This window comes from Mustela putorius, unplaced genomic scaffold (assembly GCF_011764305.1).
Source record: "Mustela putorius furo isolate JIRA1106 unplaced genomic scaffold, ASM1176430v1.1 tig00000129_pilon_pilon_pilon, whole genome shotgun sequence".
In the NCBI taxonomy this organism is placed as follows: domain Eukaryota; kingdom Metazoa; phylum Chordata; class Mammalia; order Carnivora; family Mustelidae; genus Mustela; species Mustela putorius.
This window is the reverse complement of record NW_025421290.1, coordinates 11,572,018-11,587,524: the sequence shown is the minus strand read 5'-3', so window position 1 is coordinate 11,587,524 and position 15,507 is coordinate 11,572,018. Positions and strand designations below refer to the sequence as shown.

Genomic DNA, 15,507 nt, shown 5'->3' with positions numbered 1-15,507 from the left:
TAACTCAAGGAAATAGAATGCTACATAGTGGTATGATTTAGTTATCTAAATTGTACTTTTTACAGATGTTTTGATTTTATTAAAATTATATCAGTTACTGTATGCTATTATGCATTAACTGTGACAGACCACTGTGTAGGTATTAATTCCCCCCTTTAAAGTGCATTAGTGTAACTTACAAGTATTCATACTTTTTATTTGTTCTGTAATAAATATTTCATTTTATTTTTTTCCCCATTGGCATGATTATTATGCCAGTAAAAAACAAATCAAAACAAAACAATAAAATACCTTCCCAAAATATCCATATATATACAGTCAATAAAAGACAATTTTCACTATCTGAATTCCTTTTCTGGACATCATTTTTATTCCTTTCATGATTATCACTGAAAATAATTTTGTCACATGGAGGTGATAGGTATTAAAAATAATCTACTCCAGGTGCCAAATACTCTAGTACGCCACTAATATCTACACTGATTCTACACTGAGATCTTCAAGTAGGATCTAGTAACAAGTTGCTGCTTTGCAATAAGGCTTTACCTTGTGGTTGATTTTTCCAGTGATTACTAAGCCAATGATCCATGTAAGTACAATTTGAGTTCCATTTTTAACTTCATCAGAAGAAAAGAGTTCTTATTATTACAATTACTTTGTCTTTACTGGTTAAATTAACATTCAGCTATTGAGGTTGCTGTGCAACAGACGATATTATTTTACCTACTGTGTGTTCAAAGTAGTCTTGTCACAGTAACAGCATGCTAGCTTGAAAAGCCTTATAACAAATAGGTAAATACATGTCTCTTGTGAATTAAAAGGGGGTAATTATGTCAGCTTTATTGCCTTTGTGGGTGAACAGCTAAAAATAATAGAACTAAAAATGTCAGGTAATATTTAACATTAAATACAAATAATCACAAGATTGTTATAAGAATGAGAATGACTTACAAAACATAATTTTTAGTTTCTCTTGATAGAGTATTCAAATTAGAATATGAAAACACATGCATAACTACTCCTTTATTTGCCCTTCATTTTAGGCAGCCCCAGTTCTATACACTAGAGTTTCAATTGCTGCAATTTTCCTGTCAAAATAGATCTTTGCTATAAAGACCCCCAAATTATTATTTTTATTTTAAAATTTTATTTTTATGCTTTAATCAAACAAAACTCAAATAAATCCTGATATTGAAAATATTTTGGCTTCCTAGAAACATGTAAATTATCTGTATGGGATGTGCTTATTACTGAGATGCATTTAGAAACAAACATCCAAACTTGCAATAGAGCTTCAAAGTAGTCTCTTTGGTTAATTAAACACTTATTCCATTGAGTCTGTCATCATACCAAGTCTTTCTGGAAATTCCATTTTCTTTGTGAATGGCCTTCAAATCATGTGGCATATTCTTCCAAATATTTGATTTCTTAAAAATTGAGTCCCATGAATATAAGACAGTTGATTAAGCTAGATAAAGTGGGTTTTATTTAAAGAGAAGAGGCAATCATAAAGTTTATTTTTCTTCTGTAGCTTCTAAATTGGCTTTGAAGGCTTTTGCAAAGAGAAGTCCCCTCATTATTTTTCTGGCTATGATGGATTCACTAGAACCATCTCTAGAGGAGACTAATTTGAAAGACGATATGCATTTGAATACATAAGCTGGTAGAGTTAGTGAAGTGAGTCTCATTTTAAAAAAAATAGTCAAACAGATTCTAATGGCTTTTGATACAAAGCAATAATTGGTGGCATTAACTAAGTTCACTGCGTTTTAGCAAGAATGAACTGCTTAAAGTTAGAAGTCACTAGGGAACTGTCTGACATGACCAATTTCAGGATCATATTAAATTCTCTCCAATCTTTTTCTCTTAAATTTTGCCTAGAACACTATCAGTGGTAGACTAATGACACTATTTTGCATCTATAATTATTCTTAAACTTATTCTAAAAATGACTTGAGGAAACCAGCAATAAAGGATATGACAATAAAGATTAATTAATGAAAATCCATATAACAGGGTAGTAATATCAAATAAAAATTAGATACAAGGAGAAAATAGAGAATAGTAAAAGGAACACAATATGAAGAGGATAACCAAAAATATATTTTAAAAGCTCTAGAAAATGTTGAATAAAGGTCAACATTTCAGCTCTTAGCTTTTAGTTACCAAAGCAGAGGAAAATTATCTGTTAGAGGAATGTATATGTGTTTAAGTTCATTTATTCAGTGCATAAAAGGAGAAGCAGTGAAGCTGGTTAGCCTACCTAGATGAAAACTTTTACACTGTTGGTGGGAATGCATGTTGGTGCAGGCATTTTGGAAAACTGTGAAGATTCCTCAAAAAATTAAAAATAGAGCTACCCTATGACCTGGCAATTGTACTACTGGGTATTTACCCCAAATATACAGATGTAGTGAAAAAAAAGGGGGGCCATGTGTACCCCAATGTTCATAGCAGCAATCTCCACAATAGCCAAACTGTGTAAAGAGCCAAGATGTTCTTCAACAGACGAATGGATAAAAGAAGATGTGGTCCATATACATAGTGGAATATTACTCAGCCATCAGAAAGGATGAACACCCAACTTTTGCATCAACATGGATGGAACTGGAGGAGATTATGCTGAGTGAAGTAAGTAGAGAAAGTCAATTATCATATGGTTTCACTTACTTGTGGACTGTAAGGAATAACATGGAGGATATTAGGAGAAAGAAAGGAAAAGTGAATGGGGCGGGGGTGGGGAGGAACCGGAGGGGGAGATGAACCATGAAAGACTGTGGACTTGGAGAAACAAAGTGATCATTTTGGGGGGTGGGGACAGGTGAGCCTAGTGGTCAGTATTAAGGAGGGCACATGTTGCATGGAGCGCTGAGTGTTGTACATAAACAATGAATCTTGGAACATTGCATCAAAAACTAATGATGTATTTTATGGTGACTAACGTAACACAATGCAAATTTTTAAAAAAGAATATTTAAAAAAATAAATAATTGGGATGCCTGGGTGGCTCAGTAGGTTAAGCTGCTGCCTTCAGCCCAGGTCATGATCCCAGGGTCCTGGGATGAAGTCCCACATCGGCTCCTTGCTCGGAGGGAGGGAGCCTGCTTCTTTCTCTGCCTCTGCCTGCCTCTGTGCCTGCTTGTGCTCTCTCTCTCTCTCTGACAAATAAATAAACAAATAAAATCTTTTAAGATAAATATGTAAAAAAAGAAAACCTACATCTGACTTTGCCACTAACACAAAGTTTGAACTTCTCTGTACTGCAGTAAATATGGGAATTCAGTATGCTGTTTTCCCACATTTTGCTAGCACATGGCAAAAAAAAAAAATTGGAATGGAAATAATTGGGACCTACTTCTAGTTCAGAAGTTATGAAGAAAATAGAAACAGCTGACATTATTCAAGGGTGAGTCAAAAGGAATAAATGAGCAACACCTATGTACTTTTTCTTTCTGTGTACCATGCCATTAATTCATACACAAACCTTATGAAGTTAAGACTCCTGGTTTACAAGTGAGGACTCTGAGCCCATGGCTGACTTGTGCAGAGATGGCATTTGAATTGTGTCTGCCTAGCCCAAAAGCCAGAGTATATTCTCCACAGACTACACTGCTTATTAGCCCCTCTGAGGACTTTACTGAAAAACTATCTTGAGTAGCATAATGAAAAGTTACTCCTATTTTAGATTCCCTAAGTGTCGAATTCTGATTCTCAAACCCCCCCAAAATAATTTTTCTACACTCATCTGTGTTTCCACCTTTCTGTTCACCGTATACCACCTGAACTATTATTTACTCGATACCTTTCTTTATAAATGTTCATTTTCAATTTATTTTTTAAATTTAATTTAAATTCCAGTATAGTTTATACTGTTATATATTCAATTCTAATTTATATTTAAGAAGGAAACTTTATAGGACTACTAAAAACGTAAAACCAGTACATTTGCTAGAAACAAACGTAGAGAGAGATACCCATTAGTAGCTGTGGGTTCATGCAGCCCCTAGGAAGCTCTCAGGCGCCACCAACTGGGCATCCCCAGGGAACCCTCTGATGCAGGTCTGGGAAGTTAGGAAGGTCCTCCCTTCCTTGGGTGTAGAGGAATGGTCTTCAGCGGGAGTTACTGAGGGTCTCAGAGGCCTCGATATTATCCTACCATTCATTTTTCCACTTTCAGACATCAGAGAGGCTTGGCATTATGGTCGAGACTCAGATCTGGGGAGAAGAAGAAATATGCCCACCTTCTATCAGAACTCTGCAGCTTAGGGTATTTTATTCAATCAAGCTAATTTGGGCAAAAGGGTCAGTAAAACAAAAGTAAACAAAATGTCCCTATTCTGTGGGGAAAGAGCAAATTATTTTCAACCCTTTTTAGCATTCTAAGATTTAAGTATCCTTGTTCGGTAACTTTAGATTTTCAGGAAGCTAAATTTGACAATTCAAGAAGTGTTTTATTATATCAATAAATCAAGCAGTTTGACATTAAAAGCTATGTTACCAACTGAATAAATATTTTCCTATTTAGAGGAAAAAGTATTTCAAGAAAACTCCAGGGATAACAGCTAATACTTAAAACATTTCTATATCTTTTAGACTATAAATTCTGGGAAAGCAAGCAATCTTTAAATTTTTTCCTATACCTAGTACAGTATGTCACATAAATGTATGTTTCACAATATTCTGGATACATTCATTTCCTTACCAGACATCAGACTCAGGTTTAATCAGTGGCTCATCTTATGAAGAAATGACTTTCACATGTAACAATTAGTTATGAATGGCATAGACTACATCTTGGATGACATACAGAAAAACCTTCTAGAATCAAGCTCTATTAAAGGTTTGTGGGCTATTATTGTTATTTGTTCGATGTTTCTATTGGCGGATTTTATTTTAATTTAGTCTCACTTTTGACAGGTGACTGTTTTTTCAAACCTTATAGTACGAATTTTGAGGGAATGTCCTCCTATGAATAATGACGAATTGTTAAACTTTAGTAAAGTTTATTAACTCTTACACCTATGTAAGTGATGAACCACTTAATTCACTCCAGAAGCCAATATTGCACTGTATATTAGCTGAAATTTAAATAAAACAATAAAATAAAAAACCACACCCACTCAATTCTACAGCCGGTTTATTAATTCCAAGGGCCTGGTCAAGCAGTGGAGTAGGCATCCCTACAAGATAAGATACAGCTGAACATATAAAACCCAAGCCCAAAAGGGACACTTAACTGATCAATCAGTAGAACATGTGGCTCTTTTTTTTTTTTTTTTTTTAAATGTAAGCCCTAGGGTTTATTAAACTGTGCCTTAGTACAGGTGGTGGGGCTTGCCCATGGTGCTCTTGAGGTATAAAGCTCAGACTTTCTGCCAGTTCTTCTTGAGCAATGACACCAGGAAACTGATAGCTAAGTGGATGTTGTACACAAGCTCATCACCTGTCATCTTTATGTGGGAAACAGCCACTCCAAGATGCATCACCTTCTTCATCTTGAATTTGTTGGTGGACTTCACTTCAACTACTTTGGCCACCAAGTTCTCATTGTGGGTCAGCAAGGAAGGCAACCTGCCAGCCTTATTCAGGCTTGGGCCCAGAATTCGTGGGCTCTGCTTGATCAGAGATTCTGAAGCCAAAAATGTATCCTACTTCTTGGCCAGGTTCTTGACTAATTTTTTATTCTTGTTGAGTTTCTTTAGTGCTTCATGTCCACATGAGGGACCTGTGAGGGATCTCCACTGCCTTGGCCTCATCAAAGTGCCACTGGTCCCTCAAAACACATATGAAGAACTTGGGGCAGGGAGTGGACTTAAGACTGATGGCAGCCAGGAAACATTTGTCCTTCTGAGGGTTATAGTTCTTCAGGCTGATCTGCAGTTCCACCGTCTCCAAAAACTTCCAGCACTTGCACTGGTTCCCATGTAGGACTTCCTGTACCACCTCATACAGGGTCACAGGAGACTTTGCTGCTCATGGTTCCTCATGTCAAAGGAACCACAAAACAGCAGAACATGTGACTCTTGATCTTGAGGTTGTGAGCTCCAACCCCATGTTGAGTATAGAACTTACTTAAAAAAACAAGAATAAAACCAAATCGTCCTGGGATCGAGCCCCGCATCGGGCTCTCTGCTCAGCAGGGAGCCTCAAATGGACAACTGCATATGATTTTCTGAAATGAATAATCTGAATAAAACCAAAGCTATATAATTTTGATAATCTGAAGCTATAACTGTCTCATTATAGGCAGAGACAGTTACATGAAAAGGCCATTCTTAACTTATGATATAGAAGGGAAAAAACATTGAATACCTACGTGGAGAACTTGGTATCATTTAAAGCAATAATCCTTGAAGCTAGGAGGAAAGGGAGGATCACAGAAGTTAAGTAATTTATCCAGGACCACCCAACTTGTAAGTGGCAGGTTTTGAAATCAGCTGTGTATGACTTCAAAGATTGTAGATTTCCTCTACACCACTCTGCCTTTGTGGTTAATGGATATGTTCAAAATAATCATTTGGAATTCTTGGATACTGGTGACACTATTACATCAGTATATGGGAATCACTGAAAGCTCTGGCTTTATGGGATGAGAGGAGTCACAGCATATCAGGTCATATTATATTGAACAAAATCAGGATCAACTCTGGTGAATAGTGGGGAACTCACAAAGCCATTGTAGAATGAGTTCCAGAAAGGATTTCTGAGAAGGGAGCACCAAGGGCTTTAAGGTTCACTGAAGCATAACTGCAAAGAATGTGTCCTATGATGGGCAGCAACCGCAGGCCTCAGCTGTTGCTGGTCTAACAGGCTGAGCCAAAGCTCTGCACAGTATGTCTGAAGAAGTGTCACAAATGGTGACAATTTCTCTGAATAGTGCTATAGATGGCAATCACAGGGCAGAAATCACCTGTGCTGAATGTGGACCGAACCACTGTTTGAACAATGAACTTCTTATACACACATGCAAAACCATGATCACTCAAACACCATTGATTTGTTTTAGGTGGAAAGACAATCTGCTTTATTATGTATTTAACATTTAACTACTCCACTGAATCAAGACTAAGCTTCTTTTGTGTTTCTCGGTGGCACTGGGAATACAAAGATGGGAAGATAAATGTCATTGTCCTCAAGAAGTTCAAAATATTGGCATGGGAGGTGGAGGAAAGATTTGTAAACTAATAGGTGAGACCAGTGCTCTGGAGCTTATATTTCTCTTTTACTTACTTATACACATGTATATATGTGCATGTATACATATTCAAATGAAACAAGGCTTAGAATATATTCCGAAGGTAGAAGTTCTACTGTAGGTGAACTAGAGAAAACATTAGCTTATCAAATATAACATATTTTACTCTACCAAGTTATGTAAGTTCTTCCCTTACATATTTTCTTTATAATCCCCTTTATACACCATTCTGTTTTATTCATTGATCACACGAAGGCAAATCTCATACTAGCATATGTGAATAGGCATTCAAAATTATCAAAGAAAAGGAGACAGAGTGGAGGAATGTAGATTTAGTAGGCAGATGTGCTTTTGTATTTGCATCCTAGGGTGGAAGTTAAATATAGCAATAATTTCCTTAGAAATTTATATTTATCTATCTCTCCAAATCTCAAACATTGGAAACCAAAAAAATATTCCATGTATACACTTACTATCTTAGACGTTCAGGTTTCTGGAATTCTGTTTGTCAGACCTGCACAGATACGATGTTGCCTTTGGGAGGCCCTTCTGTCCTGTTTGTCTGGGGAATACCAACCATCACTTCTTTGAAGTTTCTGTATTAAAAAATGTATAGAAGTAGCCTTCCATATTACAATGCTAATACATTGTGGGAGTCATAAGGTACCATCCAAAATCAGATACTATTTTTTGTTTTTGTGTTTAGTTCTGGAGTGGCACATAAGAGTACAATACAATAGAGTTTAACATTGAGTTCTTTTTTCTTTTAAAGATATAATTTATTTATTTGACAGATGGAGATCACAAGTAGGCAGAGAGGCAGGCAGAGAGAAGAGGAGGGGAAGCTGAGCAGAGAGCCCAGTGTGAGGCTCGATCCCAGGACCCTGGGATCATGAACTAAGCTGAAGGCAGAGGATTTAACCTACTGAGCCACCCAGGGGCCCTAACATTGAGTTTTTATTGACTAAATTAAGGTTTCCCTTTCAACTAGATTACACAGTAATTTTTAATGTGAAGTCACACCTTATGTTCAATTGTGTTTAGGTCTTCAATATTAGATATAATGGCATGTTCTTTTAATAGAAGGAAATACATATCCTGGGCATGAAGCTACTGATATCCACATCAGTTAAAAAGTCCTCTTGCCATTATAATTAAGCTATGCACATTACTAACCACTTTTTCTGATTACTTCCTTAGCAAAAGTAGAGTTAGAGGCTTGGTATTTGCTTTATTTAAAAAAAAAATCTTTTTTTTAAAGATTATGGACAAAGATAGTTCTTTAGGGAAATGTTAAAGTTCATTTTAAATGTAAACTTCTATATAGTAATTCATAACTTTAAGGTAATTTTTATCAATTCTTTCTGGACTTTAAAGTAATAGATATGTAATACTCTGTAAATATATGTTATAGACATGGTAAAAATAAAATATCTGGCAAAGAGGTTCTCAACAGCCTCCAGCATGGGCTAATAATCTTTGCTAATTGTGCCAGATAAATTTTTAGGTTGAAATGTAGAAGACTGACAACCTGTCCTGGTGGTGAATCTAAGAAAACAGTTCTTCAGAAATTAGTGAGTGCATAGGAGACTGCAGAATACCGAATTGCATTCATTAACACTTATTAAGAGACCAAGTAAAATACTGTACTTTAATCCCCATTAAGTACTGTACTTTTTTTACTCCTAAAATATAAGTGATTTAAGTTGTTCATTTTAGATAGGTGAAAGCTAAAATTCTTTCTGAACTTTTAATTATTAATTATCCATTTTACCAGAACATATACTTATTAAATTTTTAAATGTCAGACTGACATATTATCATTTGCTGTCTTGACTTTTCTCAGCTTAGTTTTTATGAGGTAGTTCAGGACAATTGCAGCTCACACAAGTGCTCACACTTACCACGCTGCTTCTCCAATGCACATATATTATACATTCGCTTCAGCAACTTCACAGCTGTTTTTCATTTTTTGTTCGATTGCTTTCAGCCCATTATTCCCTATGCACTGTTGTTTCTGGGAGGAAAGTTTTATTGAGCAATTTGGAAGTAATTTGAAGTAGTATAGTCAAGCAAATGAGTCTTTTTTTTTTTAGGGGATACATTTTTTAGATAAAAATCTTCAAAAAAGAATATTGAAGTCTGATGCTTAAATATTTTGAAGATTAGTTAAGAAACATTTAAGTCAAATGTTATCTTTCTAAAATGTATACATAACTCATTTTTACTATCACTCATGCACCGTACTAGTCTGGAGAATAGCGTTGAAGATGCAACAAATATTCTTTGAACACTTCAATAAACACAATGCAAACATTCACTTTAATAATGTTGCCTTTGTTAATACAAAACTGAGTGCATTTTTTTTCCTTGCCCCGGCTGAGCCATGACTAGCTGAGTAGCAACAGCAGAGTGCTGAAAGAATTTTTCAACAGCAATTTGCTTGTTCCAATTTACTTTTCAAGGTTGATGATCAGGATCATTATGTTGCTTGCAAAAAGATCTATTTCTATTAATTTGACCCAGTCATTCCCCTTGTTCTCATCATGTTTAGTTTCCCTGGCAGCTTTAAGTGAATCAGAAGTGCCACTGGCACTCCGGTTCTATAGCTTACATACAAAATGAACTCCTATATTCTTTAGGAACAGAACTGTTACACCTTCTGAGAAAGTATGGGTACACTGAAATGAGGGATTCAATGAAACCTCTGCTTTTTGCTCTTCAAACAGAAATGCTCTTTTTAGTTAGCAGACCTATACAATAACACAACAAACCATTATCTGTTTAATTCTTTCTTTAAAGAAATTCTAAGAAGCCTTGTTTTTAACTTGAACACAATCATCACTCATCAACAAGATCAAAACATAAAACTTGTATATAATTTAAAAATTTTACATGATACATATTGAAAAAGGCTTCATACCAAATGTACAATACCCTAAAAATGTAAAGGGAAATAACCAAGTTATTTTCTACAGCCCTGATAAATTTCAAAATAGCTAAATGTTTTCCTGATCTCCTTTCTATGAGGGAATGTGTATTATTAGTTCCAATGTATATAGTTCCAACATTTAAAGAGACCCAGCTAAGTGATTTGGAAAATCAATGGTAATAATACTTTTCACACTAAATACAACTATAAAACTGACAAAGGAACTCTAGCTTCAATCACTGACAAATTAACAAAGCTAACAATATAAATAAAATGGATCCCACTTAATTCAGGCTATGCTTCTTAAAGGGAAAAAAATCACAGGGTTTGAATACAGTCATTAATTATCCCTTTATAGCCTGCAGAGGGCACTCAAGTCCTTTGAAAGAAAAAGTAAAAATCTTAAGAGGCATAATAATGATTCATTTTTCATTTTTATTAATAGTAGCATATTAACTAAACAATATTGTTTTTACAGATACTATTATTTAAAAAGAAGACATTTAAAAAGAAGAAAAATACAGTTTGACTTCAAATGTTTAATGGATTATTAAGACATGCAAATTTCCACATGTCTTACTGGAAAAAACAATTCAGTAGGTGGTTTCCCTCCCAGGGTACCTGTCAATCCATAAATGTTATGCACCATACATTAGCACCACACTGCCGACAATTACACAGATTAGTTAGGGCCTAAAGAAAGCAATCTGGACCTCACAGTAAACTAGTAATACAGATAAGGCACTGACTGCTCCAGGCTATACATACACAATAACATTATCATCTCCATAAAACAGCTGATGAAAAACATTAGAAGCTGGTTGAAAAGGCTTTAGTTCCTAAGAGTAATTTTTCAGAGTAATTGCACGAGCTCTCCATGAATTTTCATTTTATTGAGCCTCTCCATTACTGTTAACATGTTTGGAGAGAAGATATTTGACTTTAAATACTCTTCCTTTGACATGAACACAAACATTTCATAGGGAAACCCACCAAGTCAGATACAGTAACATATATTACACAAATACACATATGTGTATACATACATTTATTTCATCTAGAGTCTCCGATGGCATATTTCAAAATATACTGCAACATTTATCAACTAAATATTGATGGCATAGAGTAGTTAATTATTAAACATACTAGTTTCTTAGCAATATAGCCAGGGATCCTGCCCTTCTATCTTTTTCTGCTTTTCAATTTTGCTTTGGTATATGTGCTGCCCAAGTGAGAAGGTCAATTTTGCTTTGGTTAGGTAACTTGCTATCAGAAGATATTTAGAAACAAATTGGTTACTAATTTGGAACTAGAGAGACTGGCTTGGCACCAACATGAATTAGATGTGTACAAGTCATTGTTTCAATTCAGAAATTGGATCACAGAATGTTTGAGACAAAAAAAAATGTGTAGGGAAAGTTATTTAAGCATGTAACTTGTATTCTAAAGTCCTACTAGAATAATGAACAATGATAAAGCATTTAAAAAATGCCTTGTCTGTAATAAAATTAATCAATAATAATTTAGTGTTTTAAAACTATTTTTGTTACAAATTATCATGTTTCTTTTTTAAAGAGTCAAACTTGAAATATACTTAAAGGAATAAATCTCCAAATTTGGTATCTTGGAAGATGAATATTGACATGGATGTTGCTAATAGTTTTCAAAAGCTAATTCTTTAAGAAGCCTAAAATAAAACACATCTTAAAATTTTATTCTTAAAATATTGTGCAAAATTCCATAAAGTATTTTAAAGTTCAAAGTTATGGAAGAAGAGAAGACAATCAAATGAGAAAAAGGCAGAAGAAATAGTAAACAATATAGCAGAAAGTAGTTATTTTGATAATTTAAAATAATCTGGATTATTTTTGTAATGGCATCACTTACCTTTATGGAAAAAAAACCCCATCATTCTGGAAAAGAATGTGATTATTCTTATGGTGACAATATAACAAGCCCTTTTTCTCAAGGAAGGACTAAGTTAACAAATAAAGCTTTGAAACTCTAAGTCTTAAGATGAATAATTGTGTATTACAATATGTTTTCCTCATTGGATTTCTTTACCACAGAGCATGACATTTTTTAATGGGGGGAGGGCAGGGAGAAACCATGCAGTTTAATAAAATAGAAGCATTTTCTCAACCTAAGTTATAGCCACTGCTTTGATTTTTGGTTTATCTCAGGGCCAATAAGTATACTCTCTAATACATGAAACAAAACTAGAAGATATACTTAGAATGTAGTCTTTGTTTCTTCTTTCTTCAAAGCCTATGTTTCCTAAAATCATTGTTAGTCGAAGCAAAAAGAAATGTTTGTTCTATTACGTAAAGAAATAAACTTCATTTGGTATTCAATTGACTTTCTAACTTAGCAGACAGGACTTTACATCTTCAAATACTGAAAATAAATTGCATTCTTGGCCCTTGCTTTAAAAGGTTAGAGAGAATAAACGCACACCCTGGTAGTGTTCTAGTGATCTCCCTAATCTCAGTTGCACTTTGTCAGAACGAGGTAACTGGTAGTTAAGTGAAATACCCTAGATCAAAGGGGGATTAATCACCAACTGAATCCTTGCTGAATAAACCTGTCATTCAAGAAAATTATTTCCACTGAACTTAGCAGAGGATTGAAGGTATTTGCATAACAGGGACCAACGTACTTCAGCCAGGTTAAAAGGTTCAGAATTCATCCCATGTTTAGCTTTTTGCCTCCTTTTCCTTTCAGCAGCCGCGTACAATGGTTTCTAATCTGATAATACAGCTAACTATCTAAATGATGTCAGAACAGGAAAGTATTGCAAAGTTTGGATGAGGGATGGATCAATTTCACTTTCAGTAACTCCTAAATCTGATTTGTTGGAATTTAAGATGTAATCCTAAAAAAGTCCCTTAAACCTGAGGACTGTTTATTAACATCCCTTTTCTGACCTTTGTCTTAGAAACAACCATTCTGCTATGGCAGCAGTCCCCACAGAGGCTCTGGATGATAACTTGACCTACCTACCTCACAGGGGTGGTACAGGAAGGAGTCTACGAATGTCTGTAAAGCAGTGTGAAATACTATAGTAAAAAATAAAAGAAAAATATTAGTTGTTACTGTGTAAAAACTGTGCTTTGAAAGACCTTAAATCATACAGTGTATAAAAGCCACAATAATTTTAACTCAGAAATACTAAGTTGGTGTGGAAAAAAAAGTTTATGAGACAGACTGTTTAATCAAAACAATAAAAAAAACTTTTTACACAAATAATTCCCTTAAGAATTCCTAATAAGGCTATTTAATTCAAATCTGACATTTAAATCAATAATTTAAAAAGGAAAAATAAAAAGTGCCCATCCCTCTAAGGGTATTACCTTACATCGTAAGAGTACTGGTGGCTTTAAAAAGTTTTAAAAATATTGTTCAGTAAAAAAATGAAGAAGGGTTTTATAAAATTCATTAACTACTTTTTTTAGAGTATATTTTCAGAAATTTAACACATCTTGTACCTTTTGGGTCTCCTGAAGAATAATTACCCTTATGATAGGACATCAAATTTCATAATCACATTTTGGCACTAAAAAGGAATTTAGCAATTTTGCATCTAGAGTTATGTCTGACACCATCCAAATCTTTTACTGGAAGTAGATGCTCATATTCACTGCAAATGCAAAGCATCTTTCAAGTTAAAAAATGCAAAGAATAGTTATCAAAGAAAATGAATAAAATCCATAGTGAGATAATTTTTTAGAAAATGATTGAAGTTTTAACCCAAGAAAGGACTCTTAGAGTGTCTTATAGCTTAGAATAAGAACATGTCAATCACGATTAAGCTTCTGGAATCGGAATCCCTTTGAAATGCAGCTGTTTCTTCTTTAATTGTGGCAGCGGACTCTGAAGAAAAGAAAGGTCCAGCCTTAAAGATGAGTAAGGAATACAAAATAGCTCAGGATTAGTTGTGGAGTTCAAAGGTCGCTAATTACACTAAGGAGTTCCCAGACACAGGGAAAACATTAAACAGGTCACCTACCAAACGGGAAACAGACTTTGTCTTCAGAAATTATCCTGAAGTGACAGGTTTCTAGACAAAATCAAAAGCATCGCAGTGTGCCCAGCTGATCTCAACAGGATGAAAACATGAGTTGGTTTTAGTTCTGTAGCGTTATGTTAGAATGGAATGGCAACAGATGGCATCAGGTTCTCCTTCACCCTACACTTTTCCAGTATTCCCTAGATTTTCCTCAGGCTTCTAGAAATGTCAAACCAAAGATTCACTGGCTTCTCTGATTGCTTATAAAGAAAGTTTTCCCTAGGGGATTATTATACGGAATATCTGTGTACTTACTAGATAAATGCCTCTTGCCTATCTTAGTGTACTTCACTCAACATTTATACAATCAAGATGTCCAAATGGCTCCATTAATATTAACATAAGTTAAACGCTAAGCTTTCCTTCAGTTTAAGAGAGATCAAATAACTTAAGCGAAATGGGTTTTTTCTTCTTCCAAAAGGAAAGTTTTTACTACTGATTATCTATGATTAAGCCAGAATAATAAGTTAAAGTCCTGGTCAGGCAGTTATTCTACTTTCTTTGTTACTTGGGATAATTTTGAACACAGAGCATTCCGCCATGATAATGCCTTGCAGAAAATGAGAATTTATAATGAGTGAGATTGACCTTAATTAAAAAATCATATTTAAAATCCTAAATTTATATGCACTCTCCCTTCAAACTGTCATAGCTCTTCTTCAAGGAGTTAGAAGCTTCTTCTAAGCTTTTCCTTAGGAGACTGATTAAAAAAATAGAAACCAAGAGCTAATTTAACTGAATATGAATCTGTAATGCATATTTTTATACTGCTTCTAATTCTGTTCCATAAAAAAGAAACTTGACATGGATTAAGTTTTGAGGATCTTGAGATTTCATCTTTTCATGAATGGTCACTTAAAGTTCAACTTGACAAAGAACTGCTTTGAAAACAGAACAAGACATATAATTTGTAAAGACAACAAATAAAAAGTTATGACTGGGTGGTTCCTGAAGAAATCAAGAGAATGCTAATAAAAACGCAGGAGTGACAAATTTAAAGGAAATAGGCTACTCAACATTGAAATAATATTAAGTAATTCTCTCTACCCACAGAACAACTTTTGAATTTTTACCTGAGTTCATTAATAATTTTCATATAATAAACATGAAAAACAGTATTATACCTAAGTTTATCTTTAAAAAATTTGGCTGCAGGCATAAAGTGATCACAAAACACCATGCTCATTTTCTGAAGGTGCCCCACCCCTCTTAGTATGCTTACTGACTTCCTGAGCAAAATGTTATTGTGGCAGATGAATAAGATTACTTATGAAAAGTAACTCTAGAACAGAGATAAACAAACACCTTAAA

General features: G+C 34.5%; 1 pseudogene; it reads right to left on the bottom strand.

Annotated features, from left to right (window-relative positions):
* Window positions 1-4,498: 4,498 nt before the first annotated feature.
* On the bottom strand, window positions 4,499-9,133 carry LOC101686118 (annotated as a pseudogene).
* Between the last annotated feature and the right edge of the window lie 6,374 nt (window positions 9,134-15,507).